The sequence below is a fragment of the Pollicipes pollicipes genome, unplaced genomic scaffold, assembly GCF_011947565.3.
Source record: "Pollicipes pollicipes isolate AB1234 unplaced genomic scaffold, Ppol_2.1 Scaffold_5724;HRSCAF=6776_pilon_pilon_pilon, whole genome shotgun sequence".
In the NCBI taxonomy this organism is placed as follows: Eukaryota; Metazoa; Arthropoda; class Thecostraca; order Pollicipedomorpha; family Pollicipedidae; genus Pollicipes; species Pollicipes pollicipes.
Window position 1 is genome coordinate 42,175,731 of NW_023596746.1, and position 25,574 is coordinate 42,201,304.

The following is a 25,574-nucleotide window of genomic DNA, read 5'->3' on the forward strand; positions in this document are numbered from 1 at the left end:
TGACTTCTGACTTAAGTGGTTACGGCCATCGGTTGCCTTGGCAGATGAGCTGATCGTTCACGCCATTTCATTCGCGCCGGCCTGCCTGTCGTCGAGCGCGTGAAGTTCGGAGCGTGGATGAAGATGTTCTAATGACAGTTATTATTGGTCAGAGTGGGGCGTTTCCCGCTTTGAGTTTCTCAAGCGCGGTAGTCGTCCAGCACCGTGCCCCAGACAGATTACGACTTGTCGCGTGTGAGTTGGTTTTCAGAGGCGGGCTCTGTGTGAGATGAAATTATTACAGGGAGCAAGTAAATGTGGAACTAAGCAAACATTCCTGCCTAACATGGTTGCAAATATCGACAAAATAAGGATCATCTTTTCACGAAACATCATTGCCAATATCCAATGCAACAGGAAAATAAGATGTAGGACAGCGAGAATAAGCACTTACACATGCGCACGACATAACGCGTGCAGAAAAATATCACTATCAACCACATGTTTCTATGCATTTCATGATACGAATTCACGCGTTCGCACTCTAATTCTGGTTACACAGATCTCCCGTTATATATCTCCGTTCACAGCTAGGCAAGATATTACGAAAACTAGAAAAATGTGAGAAGAAGCACAAATGCATGGCCTGCTGTCATCTTAACCGAGACATGCACGAGAGAGAACCCGCCTCCGCCTGAAATGGCGGAGAAATCAAATTAAATGGTAGAACCTGCCGCCACCCTACTGCCTACTGGCCATGTATCCGCTAAATACCGACAATAACATGATAATCTGACATTTGTCTCGGTGTTGTTATATGCGATCGGCTGCGTGTCGCTTAACGCATACACTATTACATTTCCCGTTTGAAGAGCATTTATAGCATGCCCCACACACTGGGCTTGCCATAAGCGCACTGTGTGCTTCTGCATCCATTACCAAAGACTTAGCGAAGCGATGAAATGAGCTGAACGTATTGAAAACTAGCATAATCATATTCTAATTACATACATACTCATATCTTTGTCATATTTTCTTCGGTCTTATGCGTTCACTACAGTTCGTCTTACGCCATAACAGTGATCCGTTGCCTTGGTTGGCTGGCTGGGGTGGCGGGCGGCAAGAGAAATACACTACAGAATGTATTCAGAATTGAAGAAGACACACCCTATTTTAAGCTTGGTGTCACTACAAGGCTTGTTCTAGTAAACATAAAGTAAAGGTACAAAGCGCGGTTTTCTGGAAAATTCGACATTTCACCTGTCAACAGCATAAAAATTAGTACCATTGGTGAGATCGTGTTCAGAACGATATACTCGTGTTCTCGGCAAGCTCTATCTTTGGCAGCTTGGGAACGCCGGGTAGAGGGTCGCAATAATCCCCTATCTCTCTCCTCTCCCTTTATCAGTCCGAGTTATGCAAAACGGCGAATCAGGGCGATGGTTAAGACACACAGCAAGCATAGGTACTTAAACATACGTACAATGCACATGCAGAAGGAATATTGCCATCAACTACATATTTCCTGAGCGTAACATTAGATGTAATCATATTTTCACCCCGATCTGTGGGTGCCAAAGCTCTCCCGTCATGTCACTCCTGTCATAATTCGGCCAGATATTCCGGAGGCTGGTCAATCATCACACGAAGCAGAAACTTGCACGGTGTGCTGCCGTTTTCACCGAAAAAGGCGTCTAAATAACTTGTCGCCGTTTATCACGAAAGCATATATAATAAATGATGCATTTGGCGTGGCGGTGTTTTGAGACATACTTATTCCTGAAGTTGTATTCGCATTGCTCTCCCATGAGACTGTCGTCAGTGATCGGGACACATACACTGAAGCTAATTTGCTATAACAAATCAGCTCGACTTAACCTACAATGTCTTAACCCACGATGTCGATGTCAATGGTCGATTCTGGACCAGTACGTGGCGTGAAATCTGATGCATGATTTAACCGCATGTTCATTGTTTAGCAAAATACACTTATAGATAGAGAGAGAGAGAGAGAGAGAGAGAGAGAGAGAGAGAGAGAGAGAGAGAGAGAGAGAGAGAGAGAGAGAGAGAGAGAGAGAGAGAGAGAGAGAGAGAGGAGAGAGAGAGGGGGAGAGAGAGAGGCTTGTTTAATGGACCCGCCCGGACCCGGAATGGATATATATATATATATATATATATATATATATATATATATATATATATATATATATATATATCTCTCTCTCTCTCTCTCTCTCTCTCTCTCTCTCTCTCTCTCTCTCTCTCTCTCTCTCTCTCTATCTATAAGTGTATTTTGCTAAACAATGAACATGCGGTTAAATCATGCATCAGATTTCACGCCACGTACTGGTCCAGAATCGACCATTGACATTGGCATCGTGGGTTAAGACATTGTAGGTTAAGTCGAGCTGATTTGTTATAGCAAATTAGCTTCAGTGTATGTGTCCCGATCACTGACGACAGTCTCATGGCAGAGCAATGCGAATACAACTTCAGGAATAAGTATGTCTCAAAAACACCGCCACGCCAAATGCATCATTTATTATATATGCTTTCGTGATAAACGGCGACAAGTTATTTAGACGCCTTTTTCGGTGAAAACGGCAGCACACCGTGCAAGTTTCTGCTTCGTGTGATGATTGACCAGCCTCCGGAATATCTGGCCGAATTATGACAGGAGTGACATGACGGGAGAGCTTTGGCACCCACAGATCGGAGTGAAAATATGATTACATCTAATGTTGCGCTCAGGAAATATGTAGTTGATGGCAATATTCCTTCTGCATGTGCATTGTACGTATGTTTAAGTACCTATGCTCCCTGTATGTCTTAACCATCGCCCTGATTCGCCGTTTTGCATAACTCGGACTGATAGGGGGAGAGGCGAGAGATAAGGGGTTAATGCGACCCTCTACCCGGCGTTCCCAAGCTGCCAAAGATAGAGCTTGCCGAGAACACGAGTATATCGTTCTGAACACGATCTCACCAATGTTACTAATTTGCATGCTGTTGACAGGTGAAATGTCGATTTTTCCAGAGAACCGCACTTTGCACCTTTACTTTATGTTTACTAGAACAAGCCTTGTGATGACACCAAGCCTAAAATAGGGTGTGTCTTCTTCAGTTCTGAGTACATTCTGTAGTGTATTTCTCTTGCCACCCGCCACCCCAGCCAGCCAACCAAGGCAACGGATCACTGTTATGGCGTAAGACGAACTGTAGTGAACGCATAAGACCGAAGAAAATATGACAAAGATACGAGTATGTATGTAATTAGAATATGATAATGCTAGTTTTCAATACGTTCAGCTCATTTCATCGCTTCGCTAAGTCTTTGGTAATGGATGCAGAAGCACACAGTGCGCTTACGGCAAGCCCAGTGTGTGGGGCATGCCATAAATGCTCTTCAAACGGGAAATGTAATAGTGTAGGCGTTAAGCGACACGCAGCCGATCGCATATAGCAACACCGATACAAATGTCAGATTATCATGTTATTGTCGGTATTTAGCGGATACATGGCCAGTAGGCAGGAGGGTGGCGGCAGGTTCTACCATTTAATTTGATTTCTCCGCCATTTCAGGCGGAGGCGGGTTCTCTCTCGTGCATGTCTCGGTTAAGATGACAGCAGGCCATGCATTTGTGCTTCTTCTCACATTTTTCTAGTTTTCGTAATATCTTGCCTAGCTGTGAACGGAGATATATAACGGGAGATCTGTGTAACCAGAATTAGAGTGTGAACGCGTGAATTCGTATCATGAAATGCATAGAAACATGTGGTTGATAGTGATATTTTTCTGCACGCGTTATGTCGTGCGCATGTGTAAGTACTTATTCTCGCTGTCCTACATCTTATTTTCCTGTTGCATTGGATATTGGCAATGATGTTTCGTGAAAAGATGATCCTTATTTTGTCGATATTTGCAACCATGTTAGGCAGGAATGTTTGCTTAGTTCCACATTTACTTGCTCCCTGTAATAATTTCATCTCACACAGAGCCCGCCTCTGAAAACCAACTCACACGCGACAAGTCGTGATCTGTCTGGGGTACGGTGCTGGACGTCTACCGCGCTTGAGAAACTCAAAGCGGGAAACGCCCCACTCTGACCAATAATAACTGTCATTAGAACATTTTCATCCACGCTCCGAACTTCACGCGCTCGACGACAGGCAGGCCGGCGCGAATGAAATGGCGTGAACGATCAGCTCATCTGCTAAGGCAACCGATGGCCGTAAGTCAGAAGTCAGTGAACCAGGCTTCGCATGAGGTCGGGGGTAACATAACCACGATACAGGTATATATACAGGTATAACATAACACGATACAGATACATGTATATGCATATATACAATGAATGTGATACCAAAAGTTTTTAATATGCACAGTTTGTTTCAATGTTTTGCTACGTCCCTGGTAGTGGGTGTAGGTACACCGTGTGCTCGGGGCAAGAGCAGCATTTTGAAGGGTGTTTGTTGCAAATGTTCTTGACACGGGGTGAGCGATGGAGCATGCAATAGGCGTCCAGCAGCGGGCTGTGGTCGTATGTAGCAACACAGCGTGCCTACCTGCTCGCGTGCGTACATGGACCGCTGATGGGTACTTGTTGACTTGACGGAAACATGCGCTTAGTGCCTGCGTGGAGAGAGATTAGAGTCAGCATGGCCCAGTACACCTGTCTCGTGCAAAGGAGGCGCCAGCTACATAGCATGTACAAACAACACTTTTCGGAACATAGAATTGGGTTTCGCAGTTATAAACACAACGCGGTAGATACTCAGATGCACACCAAAAGGATATAAATTGGGTTTACGCGTGGAGCCGAATGACGAATTAGGAAGAAAAAACCGGCTACGCTTTGAGGTGATGAGGCGATGAGGTGCTTCTTGTCACCCGACCTTGACCAATGACGGATCCAGAGTGGTAGGGGGTGGGGGTTTGATGGGGCTATGCACCATGTCCCTTGGGGCGAGGGGGCAGCAAAATATCACGATGAAGAGCGGCAAAATCTTCATTCGGGATCCACATAGCGTTCATTTTTTTAAAATCACGGGCACCACTAATGACCTCCAGGACCCTACGGAGACCCTCAGAAGTCTGCACCACAGCCGGTCGATGCGGCCCCAAGCCCCAATGACAACGGAGGCTGTTGGCGTCTGTTTACCTAAACAGGGTGCCCCTTCCCTGAACGGTCCGATTCAGCGTTTTTTTTCCAAAATGAGAGGCACGCCGATTGTAATGACGCTGGACTTTGGTGCCCTTTTAAAATTATGGTTTAAGGCTCTCGAAATGGACCGCTTTGATTTAGTACCCCTTGACAATCAAGATGGTGTCGTCCTGCAAAAACGATTTTTTGTGCCTCCTTGCTCAGGGGTTCAATCCAGGATGTTATCAGGGCGTAAAGCTCACCGTAGTTATGCCCCTGGAATTGATGGTTCTTTCAGAAGAAAGGGTTAGGACCCTTCATGGTGCTTTCTTGAATTGGGTGAGTTTTGAAAATAAAGGTTATGTTGCGCCGAAAGGAAGGATTTGGTGCTCCTTCCCCGCTTTGACCGACGAAGGGTTTCGTCGACACCACGGCACGAACGTCGTGTTGCCCCTGCAATTTGGTGTTTCATAAAAATATAAGTATGTGCTTCCAAAAGAAATGTATTGTTTCCCTTTTGCGATGAGATTTGGTACCTCTTCAGGGCATCAGACCTCCTTTGGCCCAGGGGGGAGAGCAAGGACCCCCTTGCCTCTCTCCCTTTAGAACCTACCCCTCCTTTGTGGTGTCTTGGGAAGCGTGTGCCTCTGGAAAATAAAAGCTAAGATGCCCGGTAATGAAGTTTTTTGGTGCTCCCTCGTGGAACAGGCAGATCGAGATTTTGCAATGGTGAAAGGCATAGATACCGTGAGGCCATAGATTTTAAACCTTGTTTTAAACCAAAGCTTTGGGAAATTTGAATTGCCCCCTTAGATAGAGGAGCTCCCTAAAATAAAGGTTATGGTGGCGGAAATGGAAGCTATGGTGCCCCAAAACTGACGATTTTGGTGCCCCAGCCCATTGGGCCAATCCAGGATTTCTCATGGCGGGAGGCACAACAATGAAATTGAAACCCCTGCAACGCCTGAAGTTTGGTGTTTTTAGAGAATGAAGGTTTTGCGTGGGTTATGGTGTCCTTGGGTTTCAGTGTCTGTCAAAAATAAATATCTGTTGTCATTTGTGGAGCCCGTGAAATTTTGGGGCCTTTTGAACATAAGGGTTATGTGGATCCGAGATGAATATTTTGGTGCCTCTTCACCACGACATTTTGTTGCTTCCTCGCCCCAAGAGATGGTGGGTATAGCCCTATCCCATCCCACCCCCTACCAATCTAGATCCGCCCTTGGTCAAGGTCGCTTGACAAGACACACCTCACGACCTCATCGCCTCAAATCGTAACCCGTTCTTTCTTCCCAATTTGTCATTCGGCTCCACGCGTAAGCCCCATCTATGTCCCTTTGGTGTGCATCTGCGTATATACCGTGTTGTGTTTATGACTGCAAAACCCAATTCTATGTTCCAAAAAGTGTTGTTGGCACATGCCGTGTGACTGGCGCAACTTTCCACGAGACATGTGTACTGGGCCATACTACTTCTAAACTCTCCCCCACGCAGGCTCTAAGTGCACGTTTCCGTCAAGTCAACAAGCACCCATCAGCGGTTCAGGTACGCAGACGAACAGGTACGCACGCTGTGTTGCTTCATACTGCCCGCTGCCAGACGCCTATACTCAATCGCTCATCCCTTTTTTTTCATTTGCACCAACCTGCCTGTCGGCAAGCGCGTGTGAAAAGTCTGGTGCGTCAATGAAAATGTTCTAGTTGTTTGCAAGGGGAAAGTTTCGCGAGCATCGGAACCTTTCGGCGCCAGCCCACGGACAGAGTACAGCTTGTTGCCAGGGACTTGGTCTTTTGGGACGGGGCCCGCGTGAGGTCAAGCTAGGAGCAAGAAAATATGGGAGGAAGCAAGCATTGTTTTTTTTCCTGTTTTGCCCGCTACGAAAAATCTCTGCCGATATCCAGTGCAGCAATAACATGACGTTTAACCCTCGCCGTGATAGACAGTGATTATGGCGCGTGTTTTGATTCCCAAACGCGTTCCTAGATTTTCTGGTTTCGGAGCAGCGACAGTTTGTGATCACTCGACGGCGATCTATGGCTGGCTCGGGCGGCGGGCGGCAACATAATTGTTTTACAGAACGCACTCAGAATTGAAGAAGACAGACCCTAGTTTAAGTTTCGTGTCACCGCAAAGCTTGTTTTCGTAAACATAAAGTAAAGCTGCAAAGTGCGGTTTTCTGACAAAAATTCAACCTTTCATCTGTCAACAACATAAAACTAATGTCAATCGAGCGATGGTGTTCAGAACGATATACTGGTGCTCTCGGTAAGCTCTATCTTTATAAGCTTGGAAACGCCGGGGGAGGTTCGCATCAACCCCCCTTTTCCCTCATCAGTCCGAGTTATGCAAAACGGCAAACCAGGACCATGGTTAGTACATGGTACAGCATTGCAGATGGTACAGCGAGCATAGGTACTTAAACATACGTACAACACACATACAAAAGGGATATTACTATCAACCACATATTTCCTGAACGTAACATTACATGAATTCACATTTGCACTCCGATCTGCGGGTGTCAGAGCTCTTCCGTTATGTCACTCCGGTCGTAGTGTGCCCAGATATTGCGGAGGCTAGACAATCTTCACGCGACACAAAAAGGTGCATGATACGCTGTCATTTTCACCGAAATAGGCATCTAAGTAACTTATCTCCGTCAATCACGAAAGCATATATGATGCATGAGGCATTTGGCGTGGCGGTGTTTTTGAAACATGCTTATTCTTGAAGTTGTATTCGCATTGCCCTGCCATGAGACTGTCTTTAGTGAACGGGGACACACACACTGAAGCTAATTTGCTATAACAAATAAGATGGACTTAACCCACAATGTCCTTTTGTATTGGTCGGTTCTGGACCACTTCCTGGCGCGAAGTCTGATGCATGACCTAACCGCATGCCTATTGATTAGCAAAATGTACCCCGCAACAAGCTGTATATATATATATATATATATATATATATATATATATATATATATATATATATATATATTAAAAGACATACGTAAAGCAGATTGTTCTTTATGCACGTTTCTTAAGCATCACATCGGTCTTAGCAATGATGAACTTTTCGGATGCTTTCTGGATAAATCTGATGACAGCTTTCGGTTCTTTTCCCTGGTCGTTGAAGATGTCACCACAGCTCATGATACAAAGATGATATGAATTTTCATATTGCATGGCCTAGTATTACTTATAGCTCTCAACGTTCTATTCTTCATTGGACGTTTTCTGGAATGACAATTTTGGACAAAGTTGAATTCGTAGTACGTTTGTAAACAAGCCCCGCACTACTTCATTCTGGACAGCGATACTGTGACGTCAACATGGGACTAAGTCACATGGCGCCAGCACTATGGCGTTGTGAAAACGCTGTTCTTTGCGGGCTGGTTTAAACATAAATATTTCCATGAGCCGAGGTTTTTCGACATAGCTCGTTTAATGCACCATTTTGGGCTGAGAAATGGCGCTGGTTTCCACCAGAGCCACAACATTATTGCTGAAATGCGCCTCCAGCCTGCTACGAATACCCCCGGCTGGTAGCCGATAGGCGCCCTGGAGGCTGCGGCACAGCATTCGCGTTAGGCATGATCGGAACAGCCGGTGTCGTTTTCACTGTCATTGTCGTCGACGTCTAGCGTCGGTTTTCGAGTTTTTGGGAACTGTTTCATGGAATATTCACGTCGAATCGGACGTCAGCATATTTCAAGGGTTCTTTCGAAAGTTATCGGCTAAAAATGTGTTCACCTGGTTGCATGTCAACATTTGAACGGTTTGTTTTCAATTTCCAATGAGACATCGTATCGTATCGTGACAAGATAACGCAACTCGCTGCAGGTAATAGATCTTTAAACATCACTGATTAATGCCAAAACACTCAGACAATAGCGCAAAACCATGTCAGAGTCAACAAGACGTGCTAATCGTGTGATTAAAAGCATGCATCATGCAAGAAGAAACAGAAAATGCTCAAGTAAGCACGGTGCGAACCCGCAGCTTTTACAGCTTCACTACCTCATTCAGGTGCACTCAACTGAACATGACATCACAGTTTTCATTTTATTTGCTTCCTTTACCTGCGAAACCAGCAGTGGAATCCTTAGTTCAAATTGATATAATATTGATTTTCCTTTTGCAATGCGCTGCTTAAAGTTTGGTTCCTGAAAGTTTGAGGGTCAAACTCACAGTTGGGGACCAAATCGGACATGGGGGGGGGGGGGGGAGGGCCAGTGGCTCGCCCAAAAATACAAATAAACACTCGTGGAGGGGAGGCACAGTAAAAGGACAACGAACATCGCGTTGTATGGGTAATCTTGACATCCTCGGACCCGGCCCCCCACTGCCTTAGCAGCTCTTAGGTTCGCACATGGGATGGCCATTGCTGGGCTATGGGGGTTTGTGAGTGATTATATGGGGCGGGGAAGAGGAAAGCATGCAGACTAAGGCATTTGTCCTTTTCGCACTCTTTGTGAAAAGGACAAAAATGAAAACTGGAAAATTGGGGACCAAAGTTGACAAAGATTAAAGAGGGAAGCCAGCAAGCTGGAATGCATGAAATCCTCTTTATAGTCTATTCGACATAGCCACTAATCATTTGCCCTGTTCCTCGGTGAGCATTTTACTGCATTACCAACAAGATTAGATTTAGCGGAACTAAAGTGAGTACCATTAAATAATTGCCTCAGTGGTTGCACGCGGTCGGAGTTGTTGGTTAGACCGGTTTTTATAATAATGCTAACAAGTGTATGGACGAAGGCATAGTGATATAGCAGTGAACATCGCGATGTGTGGGCCATCTTGACATTTCGGAACCCGGTCCATCTGTCTCATGCAGCCCTTAGGCTCACATCTGGGATGGTCATCGTTGGTTTATGGGGGTCTTGGGAGTAGTTGTAGGGGAAACAGATGGAATGCACACTAAGACCTTTGTTCCTATGACAAAAACCAAGAAATCTAGGTGGCCAGAATGCATAAGGTGTTAACCTTAAGCTCTTATCAGAATTACATATGTTTTGAAGTACCGAGGGCAGATTTCGGGTGCCAACTCATATATATATATATATATATATATATATATATATATATATATATATATATTATACAGGCAATGCTGAAATATCTAGTTTTCTTCCTAGCCTTGCGCTAGGGGTTTGAAGACCTTGCAAAAGATGTTTGCCTGCCGCTCCAAATGAAGTTACTTGTGTATGAGCCTCGTGTATGAGAAACACATTGCATCGTCTGGCGGCTTTCTGAGACCAACGGGACCACCAAGGCCGGCAAGACGACCAGTCGGCTGTGATACGCTCGGCTTTGAGTTGGTGTTGCCGGCAAGCCGTAAGAACAACGTTGATTTCGCCTAATCAAGGAATTCATCTATGAGTCGGTGCAGCTCCCTGTATCTGTCCTTTACCGCTGTCGAGGCGGTGTATTTCTCACGCGACGTTCGCGTCGTGCCTTCCCGACCGTGCGGGGTAGTGGCTGAACGTAAGCCCGCAGGAGGACTGGACTCAGCTGCATTGTGTGATGGCGACACACGTCTCCCGTCTGGCACGCGTTGCTTGCTATTTTTAAATCGGAGACCGAATGGCTGTTGGGCAGCTGCGTATACTCTTGCCTGTGTCTGCTTCGTATTTTTTGCACTGCGCGATTTGGTAATGGAAGAATACGGCATTGGCATGAAAATATTGCATGCTGCAAGGCCGGTTGCATACAACCATATTGCTGTGTTAGGGATGCATTCACCTCGTTACTGAGCTGAACACCCGCGGTGTGGTCACGTTCCGATTTTACGCTCACATGCAGATCAACAGAAGATATGACTGCGATGTGGTCATCGATTACGTCCTGATGCACTACTGCCGTAAAATACACCGTGGTAGGCCATGTTCTGTATACGCTGTACTGCTTGTCTCGTTAACCCACCAGGCAACGCCACCGTCTTCTCTCACAACCAGAGATGGAACTTTGATATGACGCAAAGGCAACTCGGAGCTGCTTGGTCGGATGGTCATTGCGTACGCCATCTAACGGCCACAAATATAAATTTCATGACTGATCGTTCATTGCATAACTGGTTCCGAAGCTCTAGCGCCGGCAAGTCCAAGCTGTTAGGTAAAACGATGCAATAGCCCCAAAACTAAGAATATATTTCGACAGAACATGACACGAAGTTGCAAAGCCATTTGTAGACGAGGCCGGGTGACGCGCGCTACGCTTTCTCACAGAACCTTGTGTTGCGATCGCCCGGCACCAGGTCTACACAGGGCGCTAGAATCGCTTTTGAACTGGGGTGGGTGTGAAAAATTTCATCGCAAAAAGACCGTGCGGGAGTGAAAAAATCCATTCACAAAACATAGAGCTTATGGGTTCGTGACTGATGCTTCAGCAAACAAAAACATCTATTTCAAGTTGGCATGGACGTAATATCACGACCCTGACAAAACTATTTCGTTTTTTAACATCTTAGGTCATTAAAGTGTAACAGAATATATTAACACGCGCTTTGATGTGGGGGGTGGGGACAAATTGACCCCCGAGGGCTTTTCCAGAATGATTTCTGAACGGCGCGGCGTAGTTCCGCCAAATTTTGCATAGTTGTAGAAGATTGCATAGCAAATCATTTGATGTGCAAATTTTTAGATGTGCCTTGTCAGGTCGCTGACCTATGACAGGTCAAAGTCAGACCATGGTTTCAGCGAAGGCAATTTCTAGGGAATCGTTCAATCTGATACAACAAAAGAGTGTTTGAGGAAGACATACATGTCTGAGATGCTTTCTTAGGCACCACAAATATTGAATGAGCAAATTACGTCGACCTAAGGTCAGGTATGATGGTCAGACCAAAGCCAAAACCAACCTGATTTATTACTCTAGGGCCTGCTGTATGGGATAGTTTCTGGTGCTCATTTCGAATTTATTGACAGCAGGAACTGCATTATACATCTTTAATTGACTTCTTCGAGGTCAGAACAGGTCATTGACCTAAGATGACCCGGGTCGAACGTCTTGTTTTAGGAACATACTGCTTAGTGTAATCTTTGTCGCTTATTCAAATGCAAAACGCAGATCAGTCTTGTATCATTTTGGTCACCATGACCTTCATAGGGTCAAACAAGGTCAATGACCTCAAATGGGCTTGTGACCTTTTGCTTAGAGACAGTTGCCTAGGTTCTGGGGGCGCTTTGGAGAGCAACCTGGAATTTGACATTCTTTGACCTTATTCGACCTGAAGGTCATGACCCAGTAAGCTGAAACGCTTAACTAAGTGTATCCACGTATAGGTCAAGACACCGTGTAAATTTGGTGTCTCTAGCTTTCTTAGTTCCCAAGATCTCAGAGGGGGGTCAAACTGACCCCCCACACACCCGAGCGAAGGGTATCTAGCCGGTCAACCGGACGCATGTTAAAACATAATAATTTTATGACAGTGTTATGAGCATAACAAATCATCAACACCAATAATTTGATGCCGCACTTTTCCATTCCCTTCCACAGTACTTTTAAAACACAGCAAAGCAAAGGAATTAAATAACAAAATAACAACAGAAAATGCAACAAACATAAAACACTCAAACAAAAAAACCTTGGGCTCCCACACACCAGCCCATCACCAAGCCACACACAATAGACATATTTATGGCTTCTGTTAAGCTGGGGTCAGGGAAAACGAACATCTTGTCACCGTTTGTTACAAAATACCAATGCTTATTTCCATGAAAGTAGCCTATGCCTAACCTAAAGAGGCCTTACATCGTCTCATCCTGTATAACCTGCTTGTATCACAGCAGCAGTTGTGAGTTACTGATTCGTGCCCAATTTCTATTGCCAGTTGCCATGCACTTGACCAACTTAACCAAACTTAGAGCAGCCCATATGATGAACATCATCTCAACTTACCTATCTGTTGACAGCAGCACTTGTGATAAAAACATGATATTTAAAGCTAGTTTTTGGCCGGTTTGAATTGCATTTGTATTCCATTCATTTGTGTATGCTTGTTAACATCAGACAACACACAACACGCAAATCAAAACACTTTAAATCACTTTGAACAACTTATTTTGATTGTCATGGTCAACCTATGTCAAGGACAATAATGGGTATGCTCCACAAAACAATTCATCTTCTCCAAAAATAACATAACTTTTAGATGACCATGCCAGTATTGCTGCTTGCCTTTTTAGCTGCAGCAAATGCATCCATTGAGGCTTGTTTATTCATGTATAATGACAAAGTTTGAGATGTTGGCTTCACGTTTTAAGTGGGGTGGTCTGACTATTTGTTGCATATCAATATTTAACTAATGCTATAATTGCTATGCAGCTTAGAGTATCCCTGTGTTAAAAATATAGTGCCTATATGCAGTACAGCCATTGCCTGTCAGCAAACCATGATAACTATAGAAAACATTTGGTTAGAGCAGCCATGAGGGACCACTTTCAAAATTTTGGGGCAAATAGCCAACAACATGAAACAAAATAAGCTTGTGGCATCATAATTTGTCTTGTGGCAAAACTCCATGCATTCAAATAAAAAATGGCTAACCCTGGTTGCCAACCACGTGTTGAAAGCAGGTAAGGGAAACAATTACTTAGTCCACAAGAGACTTACTGGCTTCTTCCTGCTCCCTCAAAAACAAAATTCAGCACATTTTGCATGGTCTGCTGGCAGACAGAGTCATCCGACTCACCCCCCTCCCCCAAATATAAATTTCAATCACTCCCACCAAACTTCGAGATTAAAATGCGAAACAAGTAAGAGGTGTGCACGATAAACATCTCCAGAGGGCAAAATTTCGCCATCAAACACTTCTGTATTAGCTGCGTCAGGTCTGTCCCAAGGCTCTAAATGGCAGCATAAGAATAGCCTTGCCAGGTAGCCTGGTAAATCAGACTATCGAAAGGCTTGGACTTATCAGTATTTAGCACCACCATGAACCAAGAAAACGGTTAACCAAAGACTTAAGAGGGCAAAAATGGCGGTAAAAATATGTTCCGTGCTTCAAATTGTCTCCTTCATTCCCTGTGAATTGTTCACTCTTTGTTGTATGTCAAACATGCTTGAGCGGCTGGTGAATGACTCCAATTTATGTATGAAATACGTACAAGTTTGCAGTTGGAGCGTCTTGCAGAAAAATTCTTCAACCATTTAAGCGGCAGATGATACCTTTAAAGACAACCGAAAAGGAAGAAAGAATAAAGTGATATCACACTCGTATGATACCAAGAAAAAAAGTAGATAAGTTAATATAAAGACCGGTACTTTCTCGCAAAATTTTGTAATAAGCTGATTTGACTTAACATATGTTGATATAAGTGCTCAAATGGTGATGTTCATCTTGTAAGTTTAAATTAGAAGACATTTCTTGAACTTTCCACCCATGCGCTTCGGGAGTGAAGCAATTTAGTGGTCAAGTTTCCTCGGGAAAAAAATACGTGGAGTAAAATTCTCTACCAGGTCTTGCTGCTGTTTGCACCATGCTCTGCTTCCGTGGCGTGGTGGTGAGACCAAAAAAATAGGGGATGCGTAAAAACCTTGCATTTGGCGCACAACTGCAGATTGTGATGCATTTCGTAAACAAACCAAACTTAATGCGTGCAAGCGGCTTGGGTCGCTGGGGTTCTTGGGCTTGGAGGTACCTGGCACCCTTGCTCTGTGCATACATAGACATGATTCGGATGTGGGTGAGGCAGGACATAGCCACGGGCGTCCAGGTTCTGCGGAGCCTAGTTCATGCTTGGTGGTTTCAGGTGAGCTCGGTTTTGGATGACATCTGAAAACCTCAGAAAGGGAAATAGGGGTTTGGCATGTGCGATTAGACAATGTCAGGCAGGAGTAAAAAATTCACATAATATATGGGGAAAAGGAGTGAAAATTTCCTCCTCATAGGGTGTTGCTTTACACCCAAAGTCGGCAATTCTGGGACACTGGGTCTGCATTGTGTCTGCCCTGTCACGCAGGGCAGGGCGAAAAGTAAACGCAAAGACAGGCACTAGGGCAAAAACCAAAAGAAGCAATGGCAAGGAGCATCGTTGCAATATAACTTATGTAAACAAAGCCAGGTGCTCAAATCGCATGTAATTTCCCATCAGGAAACAATCCACGTTCAAACGAAGTAGAAAGGTGACGGATCATCACGTAACGCCCGACCACGCCTCTACATGTAGGCTCGCAGCGATCATCACGTAACGCCCGACCACGCCTCTACATGTAGGCTCGCAGCGCGCAATCAGTCGGCGTGACACACAACTGCATTATTCGACACACAACTACATTAATTAGCCTGCCACATAACACGTCCTATCACAGAATGCAAGACGCTTTTAATGGCTGGCTCGAGCGGTCGCCTGTCGACCACTTAAACGAAACACGTTAATTGGTCATTCGTCGATATTTAGTACACCGGGATGATCGGATACGTTCAGCGAGACAATAGCGGAAGTGAACCAAATCTCCATTCTCCTGGGTGTTCTCCGAGGAATAAGACAAGTACTACTGTCTTATATATGTGAATAATTTTCGTCGTTAATGCACTGAACAACTTACGTAAGTTCAGGAGGTGCAAAGCTTCTGAGAACAAAGTCGTCAAAAGTGAAAGATGCACGGCGAAGCAACGACAGATACATGACGAGCGAACACGAAAAATGGCGATGTTTCGGCAAATACAAGTGGCAAATATGACAAGGCTACAGAGGGTGGAAGCCGGGATAGTCGTCAGAACTGTGCATCTCCCCGGGGACTCCACGAGGAGGAATCCCGCTGCAGGAGACGTAAGAACTGTGGATCTCTCCGGGGGCTCCACGAGGAGGAATCCTGCTGCAGGAGACGTAAGAACTGTGCATCTCCCCGGGGGCTCCACGAGGAGGAATCCTGCTGCAGGAGACGTCAGAACTGTGCATCTCCCCGGGGGCTCCACGAGGAGGAATCCTGCTGCAGGAGACGTAAGAACTGTGGATCTCTCCGGGGGCTCCACGAGGAGGAATCCTGCTGCAGGAGACGTCAGAACTGTGCATCTCCCCGGGGACTCCACGAGGAGGAATCCTGCTGCAGGAGACGTAAGAACTGTGCATCTCCCCGGGGGCTCCACGAGGAGGAATCCTGCTGCAGGAGACGTCAGAACTGTGCATCTCCCCGGGGGCTCCACGAGGGGGAATCCTGCTGAAGGAGACGAGCATCGGACAAGCGCAACAACCAATGCAAATGTTGCCGGATCGAGCGCTGTCTGTTGTTGGCCGCCGCCATGAATTTCGCATGTGACATGCAAAACCACAATGAGGTTGATAAGTAGTGTTATCCCAACACTTCATACAAAAAGATGATACGTCCTGACTCATCCTCGCTGTCATGATGACCTTTGTACCTAGCCTTAACTGCCATTTCCAATGTGGATTACGGTGTCATGTGCATCAAGCATGCATTATCACACTAAAGAGAGACCGTTAAGCGAACTCCACTGCCCATGGCTGATCACCTTTGGTGTGCGGCAGTGCGGCTGTGCGACAAAACCGAGCACAAAGACCGGCACACGTTACCCATACATGCATACACTAATCCAGTGGAATAGTTCGTAAAATCGGTTGGGGTGAGAAAATAAGCATTAACAAATGTCACAATGCCTCCCCCCTCCCTTTTACAAATACCAAAAATTTCACTGTCCTGGTGACATCCCTCTTAACGTTGACGGGCTGATTCGCTCCTCTCCAACTGTATAGGAAACTACGCCTGTAACATAACAATGACCTTACTTGACCCTATGCAAACACGTGTCCGGCTGTCACGGCCAGACGTTGGCGTAGACATCTGTAACGGAAGCAAATGCAAATGTAGTAATGCAGCGATACAGTAATGCAGTGTGATGCAACAAAATAACTGACGCAGTCGTCATCACACCACAATGATATTGTAAATAAAGTAATAAGTCGGGGCTTAAATAGCAGCTGTCTTATCACAACAAAATGACTGAGTCGATAATGACAAATGCTAAATCTACATATCGTCATCCACGTGGCACAGCCCTGCTGGAAATATTTCTGATTGTGTGCAAGCAATAACGCCTTAATTTACGTCCAGCGCGAAACGATAACGCCACATTTATAGGGCGTGTTCCGCATTTGTAGGTTTTTTAAATGAGCTATCCATTTTGAAGACCACTCAGTGCAGTTGGAGCACTACTCGTTTGAAGACTCACAGCCCTTCCGTTTCTAGATGGCAACCGCAAACTGATCATTTTGAGGTTCACCAGACATGCATAACGTCATAGGAGCGTCACGCTAATGCTGCAATCACACTGGCCATGTGATGCCCAAGACCGGGACGAAATATGAGCATTGAATTATGAGCATAGATGAGTTATTCGCGTCTGGCGTACGCCAACACAATTCTTGGCATCAATGGAGTTCGATTGACTCCCAACGAACGTAAGGCGCTGAGAGCAAGTTTCCAACATCAATCACGTTTTGTGCTACATAATACAGGAAGTTGGGCAAGGTACGAGTTATGATGCAACTAGGGCTAGGAATTAAATACCGTTCCCATCTTCAAATGTGAAACATTACCTCTAACAAGAGTACATTTGAGTTTCATTTTGCTATGGATAAGGACAGGCACCATGCTTCCATTCACAGTGATGCGTATGCAACGCTAAAAATGGCCTTGTTAAAAGCCGAGACATCAAAAGACCTGGGAATCCTACAGACTAGCTAGAATCCAACAAACAAATAAATAAACAGGGCAATATTATTTTGGTGTCCTACCAATGCAATTTTACTATAGGGCCTTTCCACACCAAATCAGTCACTCTGAATGCAGTTGAATGCCGCCAACTTTAATGTAAAATGTGGTCATTGTGGTAATATTATGTTTATAGCACCATTCCGATGCTCTTAATCGTGTGCGTTTTCCGAGCCCCAATACTATGAAATGTCGTTTTCCGATGCAAAGTCAGAAAATGGCATGCCGTAAATGCCTTAAGGACAAGGGTAATAGCCCACAAACATAGCGCAACCTCTTAATGTACCAAGTTTATGACACGTCACGGTTCATTGAAAAAATCGATGATCGGAATAACCGTCCATCGGAAACCATCAATAGAGAATAATATGCTCGCAATACAAACGAGCAGTGCGAATGATATGGTGACAAAGAAACATGATATTGAGGAATCGTGAAAAAAGCATGACATTGTCATGTTGACCAAATCTTCTTTAGATCAGGGACGGAAGGCACGGTGTGTGAAATTGACTGGCTGAATGGCTGTGGGAAAACCCCATTGTAATAAAGCCATGCATGGTTTGTGTGCCCGATTGAGCGAATTTTGTTTTCATTTCGCGGCCGTGCACATCGGAATGGCATGTATGCATTTTGTGTCGATGCACGGGAGCTTTTTGCAAGGAAGACATGAAAAACAAACTGTACGCCCTCACAGTCATCCCTCACACCTCACAGTCATCCCGGCCTGGTACGCAGACAGTACACCTAAGGGCTGCACGAAACACAGACGGTGGAACCGAACGGTCACGATCACCCATGCATTAATGTGTACTGTAAAACGTTTTGCAACGGCGGCAATGCTCCCTACCATTCCTGTCTGGTGCGCACACACTGAGTCTCTAAGGGCTGCACAAGACGTAGACGGTAAAGCCAAAAGATCTCGATGACCCAGGCAGTGGCATATTCTGTAAAACATTTTGCGACGACGGCTATCTTACCTAGCGTTTCCTTCTGTGACGTAAATACTGCACCTAAAGACTGCATGAGGAACCATTGTCCTGGAATTGCCGACTTTGGGTGTAAAGCAACACCCCAGGAGTAGGAATTTTTCACTCCTTTTCCCCATATTTTATGTGAATTTTTCACTCTTGCATGACATTGTCTGATCGCACGTGCCAAACCCCTATTTCCCTTTCTGAGGTTTTCAGATGTCATCGAAAACCGAGCTCACTTGAAGCCACCAAGCATAAACGAGGCTCTGCAGAACCAGGACACCTATGGCTATGTCCTGCCTCACCTACATCTGAATCATGTCTATGTATGCACAGAGCAAGGGCGCCAGGTACCCTCAAGCCCAAGAACCCCAGCGACCCCAGCCGCTTGCACGCATTTTGGTTTGTTTACAAAATGCATCACAATCTGCAGCGGTGCACCAAATGCAAGGTTTTCACGCATCCCCTATTTTTTTGGTCTCACCACCACACCACGAAAGCATAGTCTGGTGCAAATATAAGCAAGACCTGGTAGAAAATTTTACTCCACGTATTTCTTTTTTCCCGAGGAAGCTTGACCACGAAATTGCATCACTCCCGAAATGCATGAGTGAAAATTTCAAAGCATGTCTTATAAATTAAACTTACAAGATGAATATTACCATTTGAGGATTTATATTAAAAGACTCAAGTCAAATCGGCTGATAACAAAATTTTGCGAAAAAGTACCAGTCTTTATATTTATTTAGCTACTTTTGCCTTTCTTGATATAATACCAGTGTCATACCACTTTATTCTTCCTTCCTTTTCGAGTGCCTTTAGAGTTACCATCTGCTGCTTAAAATGTTGACCAATTTCTCTGCAAGTTACTCCAGCTGCAAACTTATACGTATTTCATACATAAATTCGATTAATTCGGCAGCCGCCCAAATATGTTTGATATGTACCCAAGTGAGCAATTCGCAGGGAATGAAGAAGACAATTTGGAGCAGGAAACTTATTTTTTACCTCAAACTTTGTCATTAAATATGAATAAACAAGCCCCAATGGATGCATTTGCTGCACCTGAAAAGGTAAGCAGTAATACTGGCATGGTCACCTAAAAATTGTGTTATTTTTGGAGAGATTTTTTTGTGGAACATGCCCATTATTGACCTTGACATATGTTAACCATGACAATCAAAATAAGTTGTTCAAAGTGATTTAAAGTGTTTTGATTTGTGTATTGTCAGCTTTGTCCGATATCAACAAGCATACACAAATTAACTGAATAAAAATGCAAGTTTGAACCAGCCAAAAACTAGCTATAAATATCATATTTTTATCAGAAGTGCTGCTGTCAACAGTTAGGTGAGCTGAGATGATGTTCATCATGTGGGCCACTCTAAGTTGGGTTAAGTTGGTCAAGTGCATGGCAAGTGGCAATAGGAAATGTGCAAGAATCAGTAACTTACAACTGCCGCTGTGATACAAACAGGTTATACAGGATGAGATGATGTAAGGCCTCTTTAGGTTAGGCATGGGCTACTTTCATGAAAATAAGCACTGGCATTTTGTAAGAAACTGTGACAAAATGTGTGTCTTCCCCGACCCCATCTTAACTCAAGCCATAAATATGTCTATTGTGTTTGGCTTGGTGATGGGATGATGTGCGGGAGTCCAAGGTTTTTTTATTTGAGTGTTTTATGCCTGTTGCATTTTCTGTCGTTATTTTGTCATTGAATTCCTTTGCTTTGTTTTGTTTTAAAAGTGTTGTGGAAGGAAATTGAAAAGTGCAGCATCAAATTATTGGTGTTAATAATTTGTTATGCTCATAATACTGAAATTACTATGTTTCAACACGCGTCCGGTTGACCGGCTAGATACCCTTCGCTCGGGTGTGTGGGGGGTCAATTTGACCCCCCTCTGAGATCTCGGAAACTAAGAAAGCTAGAGGCACCAAATTTACCGGGCGTCTTGACGTATACGTGAACTCACTTATGTTAAGGTTTCAGCTTCCTAGGTTATGACCTTCAGGTTGAATAAGGCCAAACAAGGTCAAATTCCAGGTTGGTCTCCAAAGCGCCCCCAGAACCTAGGCAACTGTCTCTAAGCAAAAGGTCACGAGCCCATTTGAGATCATTGACTTTGTTTGACCCTTTGAAGGTCATGGTGACCAAAATGATACAAGACTGATCTGCGTTTCGCATTTGAATAAGCGACAAAGATTACACTAGGCAGTATGGTCCTAAAACGAAACGTTCAACCCGGGTCATCTTAGGTCAATGGCCTGCTCTGACCTCAGAGAATGCAACTGAAGATGTATAATGCCGTTCCTGCTGTCAGTGAATTCGAAATAAGCACCAGAAACTATCCCATACAGCAAGCCCTAGAGTAATAAATCAGGTTGGTTTTGACTTTGGTTTGACCATCATACCTGACCTCAGGTCAGCGTAATTTGCTCAGTCAATATTCGTGGTGCCTAAGAAAGCGTCTCAGAGATGTACGTCTTCGTCAAACACTCCGTTGTTGTATCAGATTGAACGATTCCCTAGATATTGCCTTTGCTGAAACCATGGGCTGACTTTGACCTGTCATAAGTCGGCGACCTTACAAGGTGCATCTAAGATTTGTATGGCAAACGATCCGCTACGCGATTTTCTACAGCTGTGCAAAATTTGGCGCGGATGCGCCGCGCCGTTCAGAAACCAATTTGCCGTTCAATTTGCCCCCCCCCCCCACCCCCACCCGAGCGCGTTTTTGTATTCTGTTTCATTTTAATGGCCAAGGATGTTAAACAACGAAATGGTTTTGTCAGTTTCCTGATATTACGTCCATGCCAACTTTAAATAGATGTCTTTGTTTGATGAAGCATCAGTCACAAGCTCATAAGTTCCATCTTTTTTTAATTGAATTTTTCACTCCCGCATAGTCTTTTTGCGATGAATTTTTTTCACTCTCAACCTGGTTCAAAAGCGATTCTAGCTGCCTGTGAGAAACGGACGGTGAAGCCGAAAGTTCCCGACGGCACGTCCAATGAAGGGTATGTTTGACTTAGTTGCAGGCGGCGGTGGCCACCAGCCAACGTCTGCCACATACAGTGATGACTGCCGACATCACATTGTAACAATGCTGTCTGTCTGTTACATAACTGTCTAGCTGTTTTGCCTTGCTTCGGCTAGCTGCCTAGTGTGTTTTTTTCTTTGTCTGTTACGCACTGGTATGTGGTTTTGAATCGAGATACCATGTCTAGCTAATTGTCTGCAGGTCAGATCTGTGCCCCTTACTAAAGACAACACCGTTGCTTCCGTGCTTTTAAGCTTTTCATATACAAACTCTTCACACGATAAGTTTGTAAGCAAAATGTTTGTGGCATCATGTTGACGTCATACGAATATCCCCGCCTTACTGTTACGTTCAAGGTTTATAAGGAAAATAATGAACTGAAGGTTCCCCTTTATAATGACTACGTCGTGTGTGTTCCTTTACTAAAACGTTCTGATATTAACCTCGAGGACATCTTCAATGGTAGTTTTTTGTTCATCTGACACAAAAGGAAGAAGTTCAGGACGAGTTTTGACGCGCGAAGGGTGGTCATCAGATACTATAGATCACAAATCTCTGATCAGATCAGGCATCAGAAAGTTAAGAAACCTACGTGGAAACAGACGTGTTTACCATGTTCTCGCCAGACGCTGACATTATCACATGCTGTACCTCATTTTCTGAGCTGTATTTCACCAAAAATGCGGATGATGATGTTTGACGTCGGGGATGTCGTCGACGTTCCTGGCATTGCATCGAATATCCAAACAAAGTGCTTCAATAATTTCCTTTGTGGTCATAACCACATGCTTTCCTGCGTTCTCCTGAGACTTAGCCTTTGCGCGGGATGCCACGCCATTACAGGTTATTACCCATGTGACGTCAGCTACCATTACAGGTTAATACCCATGTGACGTCAGCTACCGTTACATGTTATTACCCATGTGACGTCAGGCTACCATTACAGGTTATTACCCATGTGACGTCAGCTACCATTACAGGTTAATACCCATGTGACGTCAGCTACCATTACAGGTAATTACCCACGTGACGTCAGCTACCATTACAGGTTATTACCCATGTGACGTCAGCTACCATTATTCTGACGAACGTCTGCTTCAAAGTTATGCTTTGGGGACCTGCAAGATTTTCCACCTGGTTGCCGTGCGCCCATGTCAGAATCATCGTCACTGACGGTAAGGGCTATGTCGCTAACGCAGCTCGCGGGCAAAGAATGGTTGTCGTCCTGTCGACTACTTACACCCAGCGATAGTTTCCTTTTCTTAGACTTTTTTATACCTACATTGCACCTATCAGATACGCTGTGATTTTATATTTGATTTGAGCCATTTGCACCTGGGTACCCCACACAGTCACCACAATCTTCACCGCCACTAGCAGGGCGTGTTTGGTTGGCGTTTACCTCGACTTCGTGAAAGTTGCAGTTTCAGGACTTAGACCACCTGACTTAGGCTTTACTTAGACCAGTTTAATCTAGTGACGTCTTCCTCTTGTTTGTCTCTGAGCCGGAACACTCATGGCGAAATTACTGTCACCAATTGGACCACCCAAGCTGCTATGATCTCTGGGAAAACATTAACGTTCCTTGTTGTCTCCTGTAATTACCGCAAAAACGTCTCCTTGGTGGCTGGGAGCTATGGACATGCCGCCTCCGTCCCTGGAGGGAAAACAGGGACAAAGTAATTTGGCGTCCACTCTGTCGAACCATAATTCCCATCGGGCTTTGCTGAAATGACCGTTGACCACACAACGATTTCACTGGAGCAGTCCTAGTCATAGGATGTGAGTTTGATTACCCTGCTAACAATATGAAGAAAATGCCCTGTGCCGTGTACAGGCCGGTACACACGGCGCTCGGGCACCCCAGCTACGGATGGCATATCCAGAAAATGCCGCATATCCACCCACGTCCCATTTAGCCTACAGCGCATGACCTCCTTGTCTGGATCGTCGCAGGTAGTGCTGATCAGTTCGGCGTCTGGTATTTGCTAGCAACTGCTGCCATTTGGTCTACAGCGCATGGCCTTCCTGTCCGGATCGTCGCAGGTAGTGCTGATCAGTTCGGCATCTGGTATTGGCTGGCAACTGCTGCCATTGATACACAGCTCGAGAATCCTACGGACTCTGAGCTCTGTCATAGATTTCTTCGAGTTCAACACGGCCAGAGAGACTGCATTGAACAGGCAATTTCCATCGGCCGTGGTACAAACTGTGATGTAGTTTTGGACCTTGGTAAAGCTCAGCTCAAGATAAGGTATGATTGGGCAGCACCATCACCTCCGATAGGATGTCCGCCATAGGGAATCGTGCCTACCGCTGTACCATACTCATAACACATGTCCCCCACAGCTTTCGACAAGCGTCCTTTAAGACGCTGTTTCCTTGCATGCTCGAATGGTTACAACTCTTCTGAACCGATAGGGAGACCACCTATCTCTACAGGCTGTGCCGAGAGCTCGCAAGATGGGTAATGCGGAATTAAAGCCAGCCCAAAATGGACTACGTAAGTTGTGCAGTGCGTCTGCGGGGAATATTATTTACACAGATAAGACAGCAGCAATGGCCTTAGCCTAAGGCTAGCAATAGCCTTAGCCATTCCGCGGAGAAAAAAAAGGAGAGTGAAAGATGCATACTGCCTTATCTAAAATGGACTAAATGTAATGCAGAGCAGTCAGCACTTCCCGGTGCCGTTGGATACACCTCAGCGGTGCACGCGCCGCTATGACACCGAATCGAATGCGGTAGCCCGCAAGATTCTTCACTCAGGTGGTCAAACAGGATCAGGATGAGATATGCTGTGAAGAACGCAGAAGGTTGCAGAAGGTGCGCCAAAGGATGACCGCTGTATGGAAAACATTCATGGCACCTGTCATAACTGAACACAGCACCTCACAAGTGCATGTGATCTACCTTCATCGGAACCAAATGGAATGACAATTACCAGCTCTCAGTGCCAATAATCATGGCACGCCAACCGCAACTGGTTTACATATATATATATATATATATATATATATATATATATATATATATATATATATATATATATATATATATGCATATATACACAAAAATAAATAAATACATACATACATATATATATACATATATATATATATATATATATATATATATATATATATATATATATTTATTTATTAAGGAGAGTGCTTCACGTTTGTATGGACTTTTAAGTTGAAATAGTCACCTTAAGATCGTTTGGTACAGTTCACAGACCTGCCGTTCTTGAGGCCTAACCCCCTCTGGTTTGTGAACCACACGCTCGTTAAGATGTGCAGACGTTTTCATGCTGACTATTCAAGGTCATTCAGACATCCATGACGTCATGAAGAGAGCAAATCCTGCCATTTCATTGGCCATGTAGCGATTAAGGCCAAGAAAAATAAAATATAATTGTCAAGGTCCTCGGGTCTGCAGCACACACCATTACAATGGAGGATGCCATTTTCAGCTCTGTATGGATTGATGTTAATTTTCTTCATTTTCTCATGTTCAGATAAAACATGAAGGTCCAAATAGCGATGTGGGTGGAAATGTCACAGATATGACTATGCTTGCACAATGAAGATAACTTAACAGTCTGGGACGTTTTGGTCTTCAGGACTGCCAACCGTCATGTCATCAGGTGATCCCTATAAATAAAAACTCCACGCGATGAAAACACAACATTGATGCCCGCC

General features: G+C 44.7%; 1 protein-coding gene across 1 annotated transcript in view; it reads right to left on the reverse strand.

The window, feature by feature from the left end:
* LOC119103071 (uncharacterized) overlaps window positions 1-25,574 on the reverse strand; it is a 64,378-nt gene that overhangs the window by 8,122 nt on the left and 30,682 nt on the right. The gene's annotated exons all lie outside the window — the stretch shown is intronic.